Here is a 16,729-nt window from a genome sequence, read left to right as displayed (position 1 = left end):
CTTCTTGGTCATATCAGTAAGAGGTTTGACTAGCGTGGAATAATTCGAAATAAATTTTCTATAATAATTCGTAAACCCCAAAAATCGCATCAAAGCTTTCTGATTCTCCGGTCGGTCCCACTCCAGAACCGCCCGGACCTTTTCAGGGTCCATACGAAAACCAGAATTAGAAAGCATGTATCCCAAGAATGGAAGCTCTTGCACCGCAAACAAACATTTCTCCAATTTGGCGTATAACTTATTCTCCTTAAGGATAGTCAAAACCTGTCTCACATGATCCTGATGGGTCTTCAGATCAGGAGAATAAATTAAAATGTCATCTAGGTAGACTACTACGAACCTCCCCACCAAATGATGAAAAATATCATTGACGAATTGCTGAAATACCGCTGGCGCATTCGTCAACCCAAAAGGCATTACCAGGTTCTCAAAATGACCCTTGTGCGTATTGAAGGCCGTTTTCCACTCATCCCCCTCCTTGATCCTGATCAGATTGTATGCTCCTCTCAAATCCAACTTGCAGAACACCTTGGCTCCAACAATCTGATCAAAAAGATCAGAGATCAAAGGCAGGGGATATGGATCCCGGACTGTAATACGGTTCAGCTCCCAGAAATCCAAACACGGTCTCAGTGATCCAGCTTTCTTCTTCACGAAGAACAAACCTACAGCCACTGGAGACTTAGATGGTCTAATATGACCCTTTGCCAAACTCTCGGCGACATACTTTCGCATGACCTCTCTCTCGGGTTGAGAGAGGTTGTACAGCCGAGACTTAGGCAACTTAGCCCCCGGAATGAGATTCACAGGACAATCATAGTCACGATGAGGGGGCAATTCCTGAGCCCCACCCTCCGAAAAAACGTCCGAAAAATCCGAGAGATACTGAGGCAAGGCCGTAACGGACACTTCAGAAATAGATGTGACAGGGGCGGAGCCTGACCTCGCTTCATGGCGGTTGCATCTGAATAGAGCTCCCGTCACCAAGCTCTCCATAAGCCTGTCTTCAGCACGTTCTGCCTACTATGGTGAAGATTCAGCCTAAAGAATTAGTAGCGAAGATGTCCAGCGTAAGTAAAAACGCTAAACAGGACAAATCTATGGAAAAATACCTGAATAAACCCAGACCTCGCACTGATACAGTGCAGCCTAAGATGGCGCAGGCTGGCGCAAAGCCGCGGGACGGAGAGGCCGGAGGCCTGATGGATAGTTCAGATGCAGAAGAGGATTATAATATTGTCTCTTCAGGGGCGATTGCCGAATCTCCGCTGACTGCAGCTTACCTAGACAAAGCCCTGTGCAAGGCCTTAGCCCCATTGGCTGCGGATCTCTCTCACATTAAAGCTGACATCCGCCATATTGGTGACAGGGTTGAAACCCTGGAACAACGTTGTGAGGATCAACAAATCTTCAATGTCGCGGTCAGACAATCTTTGACCTCATGTCAAACGGCTCTTAACGACTCCATCGCAATGATAGAAGACCAAGAAAATAGGAGTCGTAGGAAGAACTTGCGGATAAGAGGCTACCCAGAGGCCCCCGACAAAGAAAATTTGGTCAGCACTATGAAGGAACTTTTTACCTTTTTAGTAGGTGCCGATCGCGCCACTTCCATAATAGTGGAGCGCGTACATCGATCCCTCAGGTCCAAGCCCTTACCCTCGGAGAATCCGAGAGATATCATCTGTGGACTTCTTAGTTATAGAGATACGGAGGTCTTACTGAAGAAAGCGCGGGATCTCCCTGATATCTTTAGTGGAAGTGCAGAAGTCCAAGTGTTTCAAGATATCTCGCCCGCCACGTTACAAAAGAGAAGGGTGATGAAACCCCTAACTGCGGCACTGAGAGAAGCTGGGATTAACTACCGCTGGTTATTCCCATTCGGTCTCCTGATCACCGCAAGGAATAAGAGATATACCATTCGTACCCCAAGCGATCTGGAGAAAATATGGGAACCCTTGGGCCTAACTCCGATTAAGCTCCCTTCGTGGCTCCCAGTCTCTATAGTACCTGACTCACCTGCTGTCAAGATTCCGTCTAGCTGGTCCACGGTCAGGAGACAAAAGTCCCACAAACAACACTGCTCTTTCCAGCCTGACTCCAACGACTGAGAGGGGGACGGAGGTGACTTACATTCATCTTCTTACAAGTTCCAAGAGTTCCTGGGGACTGTTTTGCTTTACCTGGTTGGACTCTCATTTCTTTTGCATTTATGTGTTAGCTAATCTGCGGAGGTACTGGTGGCCTTAATATTTCTTGCCCATCGTATAGGTTTCTTCATGGATGGAGGTAATTGTGATTGGCCCATGTTTTTATGCTGGCTATAATTTAAACCCGCCTAAGTAGCTATCAGGTTCAGACGTGACAAGCTTATATGGTATAAGACAAGGTAGTTACTTAGCCTCTAACGTTTAAACTAAGGTTGATCTGTTTTAAACGCCTTTCTAAGTGCATTTTACATACACCATGGAGGTGAACTCTCCTTATGCCTAACATAAGCAGGCTTGTGTGTGGAGAGTTTGGGCGGATCAGGCGTCTTTTTTCTCTTTATTGTTTTATCTGCCCCAGCTCCAGCTCCATTGGAGCCTTGTAGATCTACTATTTGTTCATTTTATTGTTCATTATGTTTACTCATGTGTTAACACAACTCTGGATCATTTTTGGGGTGAGCGGGTCGCTAATAGGCGGACTTCCTCCTGAGAAACTATTATGGCCCCGGTGAACTTAACAATAACCTCCCTTAATGTGAAGGGTTGTAACCACCCCGTCAAAAGGAGCCGTATTATGCAGTTGCTCAGGAGGGAGTCAGCAGACATCCTGCTACTGCAGGAGACCCATTTCAAGAAAGGGCGCATCCCTAGTATGAACAAGTCAGGTTATTCCACTTGGTATCACGCCTGTTTTGATAAAGCTTCTAGAGGAGTCAGCATAGGTATACATAAAAACCTACCTTTTGTTATGGCCTCTATTATATCTGATCCGGAGGGGAGATATATTTTATTGAGAGGTAAATTGGGCACAAGAGATATTACAGTCTGCAATTTGTACGCACCAAATAGTGGTACGGCAAAGTGGCTGTGCAAAATGCTCACCATTATTTCGCAGTTTTCATCAGACCTTTTACTAATAGGAGGTGATATCAATCTCACCCTAAACCCGGCACTGGATTCCTCGACGGGGAGATCAGTTGTTCCAGCTTCATTACTGAGGAAATTAAATAAGCAATTGCTTGATATGGGGATGTGTGATGTATGGAGATCTACCCATGGGGACACTAAAGATTATACTTTCTATTCGGTCCCTCACAAGTCCTACCATAGGTTGGACTATATATTTATTCCTGACAGGTCACTTATCAATGTATGTAGGTCAGACATACTTGGGATCACGGTTTCTGATCATGCTCCTATAGTATGTGTAGTAGTTATTCCAGAATTAGAGGGGTTTGAGTGGACCTGGTGGATGAATCCCACGATTTTGGAATCCACCTCACAGGTCACAACTTTAAGCGAAAAATTGTCTGATTATTTTAGGATTAATGATACTCCCGAGGTCTCCCCAACTTCTGTTTGGGAGGCTCATAAGTCAGTTATTCGTGGAGAAATGATTTCGCTTAGCTCATATCTTAAAAAGAAGCAACAGGAGCAAGTCACCTCACTACTTACTAAAATAGCGGAATTAGAAGCAACCCACAAAAGTTCCTTGACTCCTGATATTTTCAAAAACTTGACTGATCTGAGGAATGAATTAAAATCTGTTCTGAACATGAAAGCAGCTCAAGCCTACTTATGACTCAGGCACAGACAATATGCCCTCGGCGATAAAGGCAATAAGCTCATGTCTATTCTAGTAAAAAAACAGATCCAACGCTCCTTCATCAGTCAAATGGTTGATGAAAAGGGCAAAAAACATACCTCTTCCTCAGGCATAGCAGGAATCTTTGCCAGATTCTACCAATCCCTCTATAACATTAGACCAGGAGAAAGAGAAGGGGAACCTACTCTTAGATCCCAATCAATAAAAACCTTTCTGTATGTTCTCGATTTGCCGGTAATTCCTGAGGAAGCCAAAACCTCTCTAGTAGCTCCAATCACTTTGGAAGAAGTGAGCAAAATTTTATCCACTGTCCCCAAGGGCAAAAGCCCGGGCCCTGACGGGCTACCTGTTAATTACTATAAGAAATTCTTCCCCACCATAGGCCCCTATCTAGTTAAGTATTTTAACTCATTGCTTTCAGGAGCCCTACCAGCGAAACAAAATTTAGAAGCTTATATAGTGGTCATACCGAAGCCTGATAAGAACCCTGAATCTCCAGCAAGCTATAGACCGATTTCTCTGCTAAATGCAGATTTGAAGTTATGGGCAAAGATCCTAGCTCATAGGGTGGCTCCGCTGTTGCCTGGATTGGTGTCTCCTGAGCAAACAGGCTTTGTAGGGGGTAGAGAGTGCAGAGACAGTACATTCCGAGTTTTGCAGGCAATTGATTATGCTCTGAAATATGGGACCCCTCTCGCTCTGCTCAGTACAGATGCTGAGAAAGCATTTGACAGAGTGGATTGGGGTTTTATGCAGGCCGCCCTAAAAAGGTTCGGCTTTCCCCAGATCTTCATTTCTGCTGTGCTCTCTCTGTACTCCTCCCCCCATGCAAGAGTATGCGTTAATGGGATATTATCCCCCTCATTCCCTATAACTAATGGGACTCGGCAAGGCTGCCCACTCTCCCCTTCACTTTTCATTCTATGCCTGGAGACACTGATCCAGGCAATACGGCAGGAGGAGACAGTGGCGGGACTACAAGTTGGACCGGTGCCACATAAAGTGGCGGCATTTGCAGACGACATGCTCCTGCTATTGTCTAAACCTACTGAAGCTTTCCCAGCTTTACTTAACTTGCTGGAGACATTTGGGGACATGTCCAATTTTAAAATAAACTTTGCCAAATGCAACGCTCTCGCCATTAATCTCCCCCAAAGTACCGTCTCAAACTTAGCCGCTAATTTCCCCTTTAAATGGGCTACTACACACATTAGTTATTTGGGAATAAATATCACCTCTAAGCCTTCGCAGCTTTGTGATCTCAATTATACCCCTATCCTGAAAGAGGTTAAAAAACAATTAGATGAACTGCGTATCCCCTTCATGTCCTGGCTAGGGAGGGTACACATGATAAAGACCTATGTTCTCCCTAAAATCCTTTATACTATACAGACACTCCCGGTGTATGTTCCCGAACAATTCTTCACAACTCTGCGCAAAACTCTCTCTTCCTTTATCTGAAAACAAACCAAACCCCGAATATCTCATAATATACTGATACGCCAGAAACATAAAGGTGGAATCGTATTGCCAGATTTTAAATACTCTATCCTCCTTCCTTCAGCTACATTCAGAAATATTAAACCCTAATAATCACAAATTAGGTTGTCAAATAGCGAGACAAGTTCTCACCCCTACTGAAATAGCTAACTTATGGAAGGTCAAGACGGCCACCGTCTTACTCACACAACGTCATCGCTGGGTCTTCTCGAATTCTTCACCCTTCTACCAAGGTGTACTTTCAGCATGGCAGAAGCTGTTGTATCTATTTGGTCTCCAGTCACACCCATCGCCTTTAATGCCGATTAATCTCCTCCCATATTATATGCTAAATGGTTACTCAGATACATATAACATGTGGTCGCGGCTAGGAAATCACACTACTGGTGACATACTGAAAGACAAATGTGTACCACATGAAGATGATATTCTGGTGTCACTCAAGTTGGATAGCTGGTCCACATTACATTATGCCCACTTTAGTTTTTTCTGTAGGCGATATTTGGATATGACCCGCACTAGCTACCTCCCCTCCTGGTATGATGTCCTTTTGACTTCAGTTTCACCAGTGAAGAAAGTTCTTTCATTAATATATAACAAAACTCTGGAGACTAACTCCGAGATCACTCCCTCTTTTATTTCTCGATGGGAAAAGGATATGGGTGCCCCTCTTATGGCATCGGACACAGTGGAAATTCTCTGTCATTCCCACAGCTATTCTAGATGTGTCTGTATCCAGGAGAACTCTTATAAACTAGTAACCCATTGGTACCGAGCACCCGCTATATTGCACAAAATGGACCCCACCGTCTCCCCATATTGCTGGAGATGCCACAGAGATTTGGGCACGAATTGCCACGTGTGGTGGACATGCTCGGGAATCACAGAGTTTTGGGGAATGGTGTCAAAGGACATACAGTCTATCTGTTCTATAAGTACTCCTTTAACTCCCAAAATAGTCCTCCTGAACCTACCAACTAAACATTACCCTCTTTCCAAAATTTCGCTGGTTCCACACCTAATAGCGGCAGCTAAAATCCTTGTCCCACGCCACTGGCTCTCGACAGAATCTCCGTCTAGAGGGGAGTGGATAGACAGAGTTAGAGAAATATGTAGATTTGAGGAGCTATCCAGCTGGGAAACTTTCACTCACGATAGATATCTTAAACAATGGGCGCCTTGGTTTACCTGGTGTGTCTCAAATGGGTAAAATTACTCGATGCCTCTAACTTCTCACCTAGACCCAGACCTCCCCAACTGCTATGGTCTTCCGACAGCTCTAACAAATAGGCCCCTTTATATTGACAACCGGCCTACCCCTTCTTTGTCTTAGGGACATTGCTCATCTAACTTCACCATACCAGATGCAGTGATTCTGCCTTGCCCATATATAATGTGATCCAGGTTATGTGTTTTTTGATTATTGTTTATTTTATGTTTGTTTGAATGCCTTTATGCATTATAGCCTTTCCAGATGTATCAGGCATATGATGTAAAGGGAAGTAACATTGTCTTGTGTGATGTTACATTGTTGTGCTGTATGTACACAAACTTGAATGTATACCCTGTACAAATTTGTCTTGCCTCAATAAACAAAGATTTGAAAGAAAGAAATAGATGTGACAAGACAATTATCCGAACAAAACTTGCTCCAACCAATGATTTGTCTCGCTTGCCAGTCTATAATTGGGTTATGTCTAGACAACCATGGCAACCCCAAAACTATTGGAGCTGGCAAATCCTTCATGACGAAACAGGAAATAATCTCAGCATGTGAATCACCCACCCTTAAATGAATACCATGAACAACGTGAGTAAGGCTCCCTTGAGAAAGAGGGGAAGAATCAATAGCAAAAACACGAATCTCGTTCTCTAACGTGCAAATACTTAGTCCCAAACCCTCAAGAAACAGAAAGTCAATTAAATTTACCCCAGCACCACAATCAAGAAAAACATCAACAAACACATTTCTAGACTCTAGCGCCACCATAGCTGAAAGGAGAAAATGGGAACTGCAGGGAACTTGCATACCAGTCTGCTCCACCAACACCATTCATACTACCAAGTGTGAGGGGAGTTTTTTTTTCTTTTTCTTTTTTCTTTATCACTTCCCCCTGTGGTTCAAAATACGGACAAGAAAAAACAAAATGACCCCTCTTCCCACAATAGAAACATAAATTGTGCACTTTTCGAAAGTCTCTACTATCGGAATGGAAAGATATCTGACCTAACTGCATGGGTTCCTCCCCTACCCCAGAGTAACAAGCAATATCACCCTGGGCAGCTGGTGAAACAAAACCACACGCGGGAGGAATCCCCTGCACAGAGGGACCCTTACACCTCTCTCTGATACGTCTATCCAAACGTATCGCCAAAGACATTGCGTTTTCCAAAGTATCTGGGTATTCATGAAAAGCCAGAGCATCTTTCAACCTTTCAGATAACCCCTGACAAAGCTGGCTACGTAACGCGGGGTCGTTCCACCCCGACTCAGTAGCCCACCTCCTAAACTCTGTGCAGTAAACCTCAGCAGTATGTTTACCCTGTAGTAAGTTACGTAATTTTGACTCTGCCATCGAAACTCGATCTGGGTCATCGTAAATCAATCCCAGGGCTTTAAAAAATTCCTCCACCGACCGGAGAGCCAGAGAACTGGGCGGCAGAGAAAAAGCCCAGGATTGTGCGTCCCCTTTTAGCAAAGACATGACGATACCCACCCTCTGATCCTCATTACCTGATAAAAATGGGCACAATCGAAAGTACAAATTACATGACTCTTTGAAACGGAAAAAATCATCAGTACCCCCTGAAAATTTCTCAGGAAGAGCGACTTTAGGCTCCCCAACAATTTGACCTGTACCTGAAGCCAACACCCTCTGACACTGTGTGACCGTACTACGCAGATCCGCAACCTCCAGGGACAAACCCTGCATGCGGTCAGCCAGTGCATCAATTGACGCCATCACATAAACGCTGAGCAATGGCCGTCACAGTATGGCGGATTATAATGTCACGGTGGACGTGCACAGTATAACAGATAACACACCAACCAGGCTCTGGACGAGAGACAGGGGAAGGGTCACCTCCTAGTTAATCCCTGACCTCTTTCCCTGCACTGCTCAGCCCACAGACAGACCTTAAAGGTAGGTTTGCTGTGTCCTCCAGCCTGTACTGACAGAACCCTGAACTCCCTGAGATGGTGAAGTGGGGAGAAAGGAGCAGCCTGCTCGCACAGAACCTGGATGGGATAGATGACATAAACAACCAAACAAGAAATGACACTTATCTGCTGAGAGCAGGAACTGACAGCCAACCTTCCCTCCAAACTTCCCAGACCAAAATGAACAGTATAATCCGCTCAGAGCACTTAGCTGGAGACCATTTAAACTAATGACTCCACCCAGTGCACCTGATGCGAGGCGGATCCAGCACGGCATCAAAACAAAAACTAAACTCGTGCTGCAATCCTGGCTGACCTCCGCACATCGTCAGAGTGGGGCATGACAGAAACACCTAAAAGAGATCCAGAAATTGTTGCTTAAATATATATGGCAAGATAAAAAACCTAGAGTTCAAGCGGATATACTTTATTTACCTATTTCCAAAGGGGAATTGGGATGTCCGTCAGTCATTAGGTATTATAGAGCTTGTATATTTGAACAGCTGAGATTTACATGGCTAAATCAGGCCAACAAAAATTGGATCACTATTGAGAACCACATCTTGGGGATTAATGATCCTCAGATATTTTTCTACTCAGTTTTATTAAAATCACACCTACAATCCAAGCAGCGCTGGACATTTGGACCCTTAAATTTAAGATCCCTCATAGGGAACTATATAAGTTCCTACAAATTAGGCACTTTTTGTCTGGGATGGGTTTCCCCATGACCTCTGAAACTTCTCATTTTAAGAAGGTACTACACAATCCTATGAATAATCTCAAAGCCCCGTATCTCGGTTACTACTTAATGACTGAGAGTCCGGACTCACCACTGAATCCATTATTGAAAAAATGGGAATCAACGCTAAATTTAAATGTATCCTCAGAACAATGGGAGTCTGCATTCTTTATCACATGTACCTCTTCCAGATGTGTCAACCATCTGGAAAATTCTATACAGATGGTATTATACTCCCCATAGATTATCCAAAATGTACCCCACATCATCTCAGGCCTACTGGAGATGTTCATCAGCAAAAGCCGATATGGAACATATTTGGTGGGAATGAAATTAAACCAATTTGGATCTCAATTAACCTTATGTTATCCCAAATTTGTAATACTTCCATTTCACTCTCATTGGCCCACAGCTTACTCTCCATAGATCTGGATCTTTTCCCCAAGACCTATAGACCTAACAGTTATTATTCACGTTATCATAGCAACTAGGATGAAAATTGCTCAGTATTGGAAAAACCCATCTCCTCCTCCATTAATGGAAATAATTGATTTGGTTAACAATAACTGTCTTTGTGAACTGATTAATGCTTCTGTAAATAATAATCGAGCCAAATCTAGAGTTACATGGCATTACTCGCTACAATCCCGATACAACAAAGTTTTACCAAATATATGATAGAGCTTGCTACCCCTTGTCACTTTTACCTTTTCCTGCCTTACCCCATACCCTGTTTTTCATGTTACCCTTTGTTATTGAAATAATGACAAACATTGCAAATTTTTGTATGAAAATTTGATTCTTTATTGAAAACAATAAATTACATGCTTTAAAAAGAGAGACTCCACTATCTCCAGGTTCGTCATTATGTAAGTACTGCTTTTGGTTCACTTAATAAGTACTGCTTTTGGTTCACTTAAGGTGTCACTCCCTACTTCATTTCAACGTCTATGCCGACTAGGCACCGGAACAAGGGGACTGATTTCCTTCATCTACCACCTCTTGGCCACGTGTGTGGAGGGCGAGATCCTCCACCATGAGTACATGGATAAATGGACCGCTGCCCTCGGATCACCTCTTTCTCGCAGTTCCTGGCAGACTATATTCAACAGGGCAGCCAAATCCTCTATTTGCACCACGTACAAGGAGACCCAGTATAAGTTGCTAATGCGCTGGTATCATACTCCTGCTCTCCTACATTGTATAAACCCCACTGTTCCGTCTGTCTGCTGGCGGTGCTTGAATGATGTAGGATCCTTGTACCACATTTTCTGGACATGCCCTAGCATTACCCCATTTTGGCAAGAGGTAAAAGATGTGTCTCACTCCCTTTTCGGATACCCTATACCGCTGGACCCAAAGGTCTACCTACTCAACTTACCACCTCCGGGGCTGAGCAAGTGCTCTTCCAGACTGTTCCTCTCCCTATGTACTGCAGCTAAAACCTTGATCACTAAATCCTGGAAACAGACTACCCCTCCCACCAAGTCCACGGTACTCGCCAGGGTCCATGACTTCAGGTCCATGGACTATCTCACGGGGTTCCTTAGCAACACTTCAGAACAGTTCCAAGCGATCTGGTTGCCATGGGATACCTACTCGACATTACCCTAAGGACCCCCCCCTTTCCCCCAACATCATTCCTGTTCTTACTTTACCCCATCCGTCCCTTTACCTTTGTGTTCTGTCAGTTGTCTTATCCCGTGTCCTGAATTTTCTGTGATACATTATTAGACATAGTCATGGTATTTATACTGCTGTATGCGCTGTCTCTGTGACTTTTTTACATCTCAATGGTCCACTGTGGACTCTGTACGAACTATGCTGTATCACTTTGTTTTTCTTCTTTATTTCTGTATTATTGAAAAATGTGCACGTAATGTGCTAATAAAAATCTACAGTTTAAAAATACAGTACAGGCAGAGCTCCAAGAGTCAAAGAGTACGCCTCACCTGAGGGCTCTACTGGGATGCACAAAATGTCTGTGGACCCAGACAAATGAAATGAAAGAAGAGAGCATCCAATTTCCAGATAAATGCGGTCTTTATTTCATCCAGTAAAAACAATCCAAAAAGCAAAGGTATACAGCACATGACCTAAGCGTTTCAGGCAAAATCAGAAAACCCCAGACAAATATCATGTTCACTTTGCCCTTTTTTTTTTTTCAAGCAGAAATTGACCTGCTGTATGGATTTGCAAATCTGCAGCATGTCAATTTTTTGTGTGGATTTCACCATTTGCAATGCAAAGATCTGTGGAAAATGCACAACAAAGACCACAAGTAACATATGCAGTTTTTGGTGTGGAAATGTACAGAAATCCACACAAAAGTATTCAGTGTGAATATTCTCTAAACCCGCACCTGTGTGCAAGTAGCCTTAGGGAGGTTTTACACGCTGTTATGGCATTCAAACGTTGTTCAGAGTCTTGCCGCAAAGTAGGTTCAGGTTCTAGAGGATGGTTTCTTACCAGTATTTGATTTGTCCTTCTCTAAAGAGAAAACTTTGTTAAAGGAAAACATGGAAAAAAACACAAATAAATTCCAACACGACCTCACTTAATATTCTCTTCTCTTTCGATCTTGTCATTGACAAATTGTTTCTAAAGTTGATGAGCACATCTGACAGTTCAGCAGGGGATAGCGTCCAATACTGTTAAGTGGGGTGCGCTGGCATGCTTCTAAGGTGACTGTCAATAAGTTCAAAAATAAAAATATACCCTTGTGGAATGTCATATTTTTCAACCACCAGAATTATACCCTCAAATGGTCAATGGTAGCTAAGGCCTGAACGTTGATAAAATGAGTGGAGATCCCTTGACTTCACAGGATGAAACCTAGAAACCTAGAATGTGTCGGCAGATAAGAACCATTTGGCCCATCTAGTCTGCCCAATATACTGAATACTATGAATAGCCCCTGGCCCTATCTTATATGAAGGATGGCCTTATGCCTATCCCATGTATGCTTAAACTCCTTCACTGTATTTGCAGCTACCACTTCTGCAGGAAGGCTATTCTATGCATCCACTACTCTCTCAGTAAAGTAATACTTCCTGATATTACTTTTAAACCTTTGCCCCTCTAATTTAAAACTATGTCCTCTTGTAGCAGTTTTTCTTCTTTTAAATATTCTCTCCTCTTTTACCTTGTTGATTCCCTTTATGTATTTAAAAGTTTCTATCATATCCCCTCTGTCTCGTCTTTCTTCCAAGCTATACGTGTTAAGGTCCTTTAATCTTTCCTTTTAAGTTTTATCTTGCAATCCATGTACCAGTTTAGTAGCTCTTCTCTGAACTCTCTCCAAAGTATCAATATCCTTCTGGAGATATGGTCTCCAGTACTGCGCACAATACTCCAAATGAGGTCTCACTAGTGCTCTGTAGAGCGGCATGAGCACCTCCCTCTTTCTTCTGGTAATGCCTCTCCCTATACATCCAAGCATTCTGCTAGCATTTCCTGCTGCTCTATGACATTGTCTGCCTACCTTTAAGTCTTCTGAAATAATGACCCCTAAATCCCTTTCCTCAGATACTGAGGTTAGGACTGTATCACTGATTTTATATTCTGCTCTTGGGTTTTTACACCCCAGGTGCATTATCTTGCACTTATCAACATTAAATTTTAGTTGCCAGATTTTTGACCATTCCTCTAGTTTTCCTAAATCCTTTTCCATTTGGTGTATCCCTCCAGGAACATCAACCCTGTTACAAATCTTTGTGTCATCAGCAAAAAGACACACCTTACCATCGAGGCCTTCTGCAATTTCACTGATAAAGATATTAAACAATATGGGTCCCAGAACAGATCCCTGAGGTACCCCACTGGTAACAAGACCTTGGTCTGAATATACTCCATTGACTACAACCCTCTGTTGCCTGTCCCTCAGCCACTGCCTAATCCATTCAACAATATGGGAGTCCAAGCCCAAAGACTGCAATTTATTGATAAGCCTTCTGTGTGGAACAGTATCAAAAGCCTTACTGAAGTCTAGATAAGCGATGTCTACTGCACCTCCTCCATCTATTATTTTAGTCACCCCATCAAAAAAATCAATAAGATTAGTTTGACATGATCTCCCTGAAGTAAACCCATGCTCTTTTTCATCTTTCAATCCATGGGATTTTAGATGTTCCACAATCCTCTCCTTAAGTATGGTTTCCATTAATTTCCCCACTATTGATGTCAGGCTTACTGGCCTATAGTTGCCCGATTCCTCCCTACTACCTTTCTTGTGAATGGGCACAACATTTGCTCATTTCCAATCTTCTGGGACGACTCCTGTTGCCAGTGATTGGTTAAATAAATCTGTTAATGGTTTTGCTAGTTCACAGCTGAGCTCTTTTAATAGCTTTGGGTGTATCTTATCAGGCCCCTGTGACTTATTTGTATTGATTTTAGACAGCTGACTTAGAACTTCTTCCTCTGTAAAGACACATGCATCAAAAGATTCATTAGTCTTCTGTCCTAACTGAGGTCCTTTTCCTTCATTTTCCTTTGTAAAGACTGAACAGAAATATTAATTGAGGCAGTCAGCTAGTTCTTTATCTTCTTCCATATACCTTCCTTCTTTTGTTTTTAATTTTGTAATTCCTTGTTTTAGTTTCCTTTTTTCATTTATGTATCTGAAGAATGCCTTATCGCCTTTTTTTCCTGACTGAGCTAATTTCTCTTCTGCCTGTGCTTTAGAAGCTCTTATAACTTGTTTGGCCTCTCTCTGCCTGATCTTATAAATTTGCCTGTCATCCTCGTTTTTTGTTTTTTTTATAATTCCTAAATGCTATCTTTTTGTTTTTAATGATTTTGGCCACTTCTGCTGAGTACCACAGTGGTCTCTTCCTTTTTTTGCTTTTACTGACAAGCCTAATGCAATTTTCTGTTGCCTTCAATAGTGCCTCTTTTAAGTAGTCCCATTTCTCCTGGACTCCAATGAAACTGTTCCAATCTGATAGTGACTCGTATACCACTAATCTAATTTTAGAAAAGTCCGTTTTTCTAAAATCTAAAACTTTTGTTTTTGTGTGGTGTGACTCAGTCACTGTACTTATAGTAAACCACACTGACTGGTGATCACTAGATCCCAAGCTTTCCCCTACAGTAATATCATATACCAAATTCTCATTTGTGAATACTAAATCTAAAATGGCCTCCTTCCGGGTTGGCTCCTCAACTACTTGCTGTAGAGATAATCCCAGTAGGGAATTTAGAATATCTATACTCCTGGCAGTACTAGCTATTTTGGTTTTCCAGTTTACATCTGGAAGATTGAAGTCTCCCATAATGATAACTTCCCCCTTCAATGTCATTTTAGCTATTTCCTCAACTAGTAGATCATCTAATTCTTTGACTTGGCTAGGTGGTCTATATATCACACCTACACGAGTTACCTTTTGATTATCAAGCTGCAAGGTAACCGAAACTGACTCTAAATTGTTCTCGCTACCTTGTATCAAATTCGATTTTATGCTGTCTTTCACATACAGGGCCACCCCTCCCCCTTCTTGACTTCTCTGTATTTCCTGTATAGAGAGAACCCTGGTATTGATATATCCCAGTCATTACTCCCCTTGAACCACGTCTCAGTAACAGCCACTACATCTATATTCTCAGATGCCATTATAGCCTCAAGTTCATTGATCTTATTCCCTAAACTGCAAGCATTTGTAGATAAGAATCTGAGCTTGTCATTTCTTAACCTTTGTGCTACTGGCATCTTCTGGCATTGTTCCGGGGGGCATCTGGACTGCTGGATTATCACTCTTTTGCCCCCCTTTCCTAGTTTAAATGCTCCTTAGCAAATACTTGGAACTGTTCACCGAGGACATTCGTTCCTTTGAGAGAAAGATGCAAACCATCTTTCTTGTACAGTTCTTTTCCATTCCAACAAGAGCTAACATGAGACACAAAGCCAAACCCTTGGTTCCGACACCATTCACCAAGCCATACATTGAATTCCTTAATGCGCATCTTCCTGTCATGCTGAAGGTTATGCACAGGCAAAACTGCAGAGAATGAAACAGTTGATGCAACCTCCCGTATATCCTTTCCAAGTGTGTGAAAAGCTTCTTTCACCTTTAAAACCTCATTACAAGCCAGATCGTTTGTCCCAAGATGGACAATAACATCCACTTCCTTTTCCTGCTTTGCTTGCCTAACAATATTAAGGATCCGTCGTCTATCCCTGCTAGCGGTAGCACCAGGGAGACATCTCACAACACCATTCTCCTCAAACTTCACCCCTCTTATGATGGAATCGCCCACTATCAGTCCTCACCTTCTCCTTTTTGTCTTTGGCTGCAGTCTTGCATACTTTAGGCATGGGAGATGATTGTTTCTCACCCACTGTGCTTGAGCCATCCACCATGTTGCTCTTGCACTCTGAAAGTGCTGCAAATGAATTATGGAGAGCCACAGACTGTGGGACATGTCTTCTATCCACAACTCTCAGTCTGCCAGAACCTACAGTAACCCATCTTCCATTTCTAGGGGGCCTCTGTGGCAGTGGCATTGCAATGTTCTCAGCCTGAGTTTGTTTAATGGTTAATTTACAAATCTCATATTTCAAAAAGGTAATTTCCTGTTGCATTATGGAGAGCTGTCTACAGATCAGACAGTATCCAAACCTCTGAAGAGTGGAACCTGAAATAAAAGCACAACAATTCCTGCACAGAACCAGGTCTGCCATTGCAAAGAGGGGAAAAAGTATTGCCATGCTGAGTATCCAGCTCAATAATTGAGGTATGGATCTAATGACCCAAAATAATAGCATCAATGTATAACACCATGGGCGACATTCTTCTGCACTAGGTTTGTGGTGTAAAAATGTCACAAACGACATCTGCATGCAATGTTTTGGTGAAATTTGTCACAGAGCCTTCACGCTTACACCACTACACAGAGCAGCGGAGCAGGCACAAGATTGTCAGGGCTGGGCAAGATGTCTGGCCCTGTCATTACAGGTGAAGAACTCATTCATACAAATCGATTCGCTTATCTTTTGGAAGCAAATTTCTACTTTATTCTATTGTTATATCTGATCATTTCCCAATTACTATAAGATAATAGACCATGATCCATTTCCCGGTAATTTTAGGTGTAGATTTGTAACAGGATTAACACAAGACCTTAATGTTAATTAAAGAATGGGCATTATTCCTAGAAGATAATACAAGTCCTGAAGTAGATAACAGGCTACTGTGGGAGACAGCAAAACAGTATTGAGAGGGAAATCATCTCATATATAGCAGCCCTAAACAGAAATACAGCTCCGTGAAGAGTATAAAAGGGCATATATAAATTATAAAATTAGATGGCTTGGATCACTGTGCAGTTTTTTCATTATTCAGAATTTTGTAAATTTCCCCCAATGACTTATAAATAATGTTAAGAATAAAAAAGCATTGATCTGTACTGAAAATATGCTTACAGAAATAGCTCTGCCGCTCCCACAAATCACATGTAAAAAGAGATACATAAAATAAAATATGGCCCCTGATTACCTCTGCAGGTTCACA

Source organism: Bufo bufo, chromosome 2, assembly GCF_905171765.1.
Source record: "Bufo bufo chromosome 2, aBufBuf1.1, whole genome shotgun sequence".
Classification (NCBI taxonomy): Eukaryota; Metazoa; Chordata; class Amphibia; order Anura; family Bufonidae; genus Bufo; species Bufo bufo.
Note: the sequence above shows the minus strand (reverse complement) of the source record.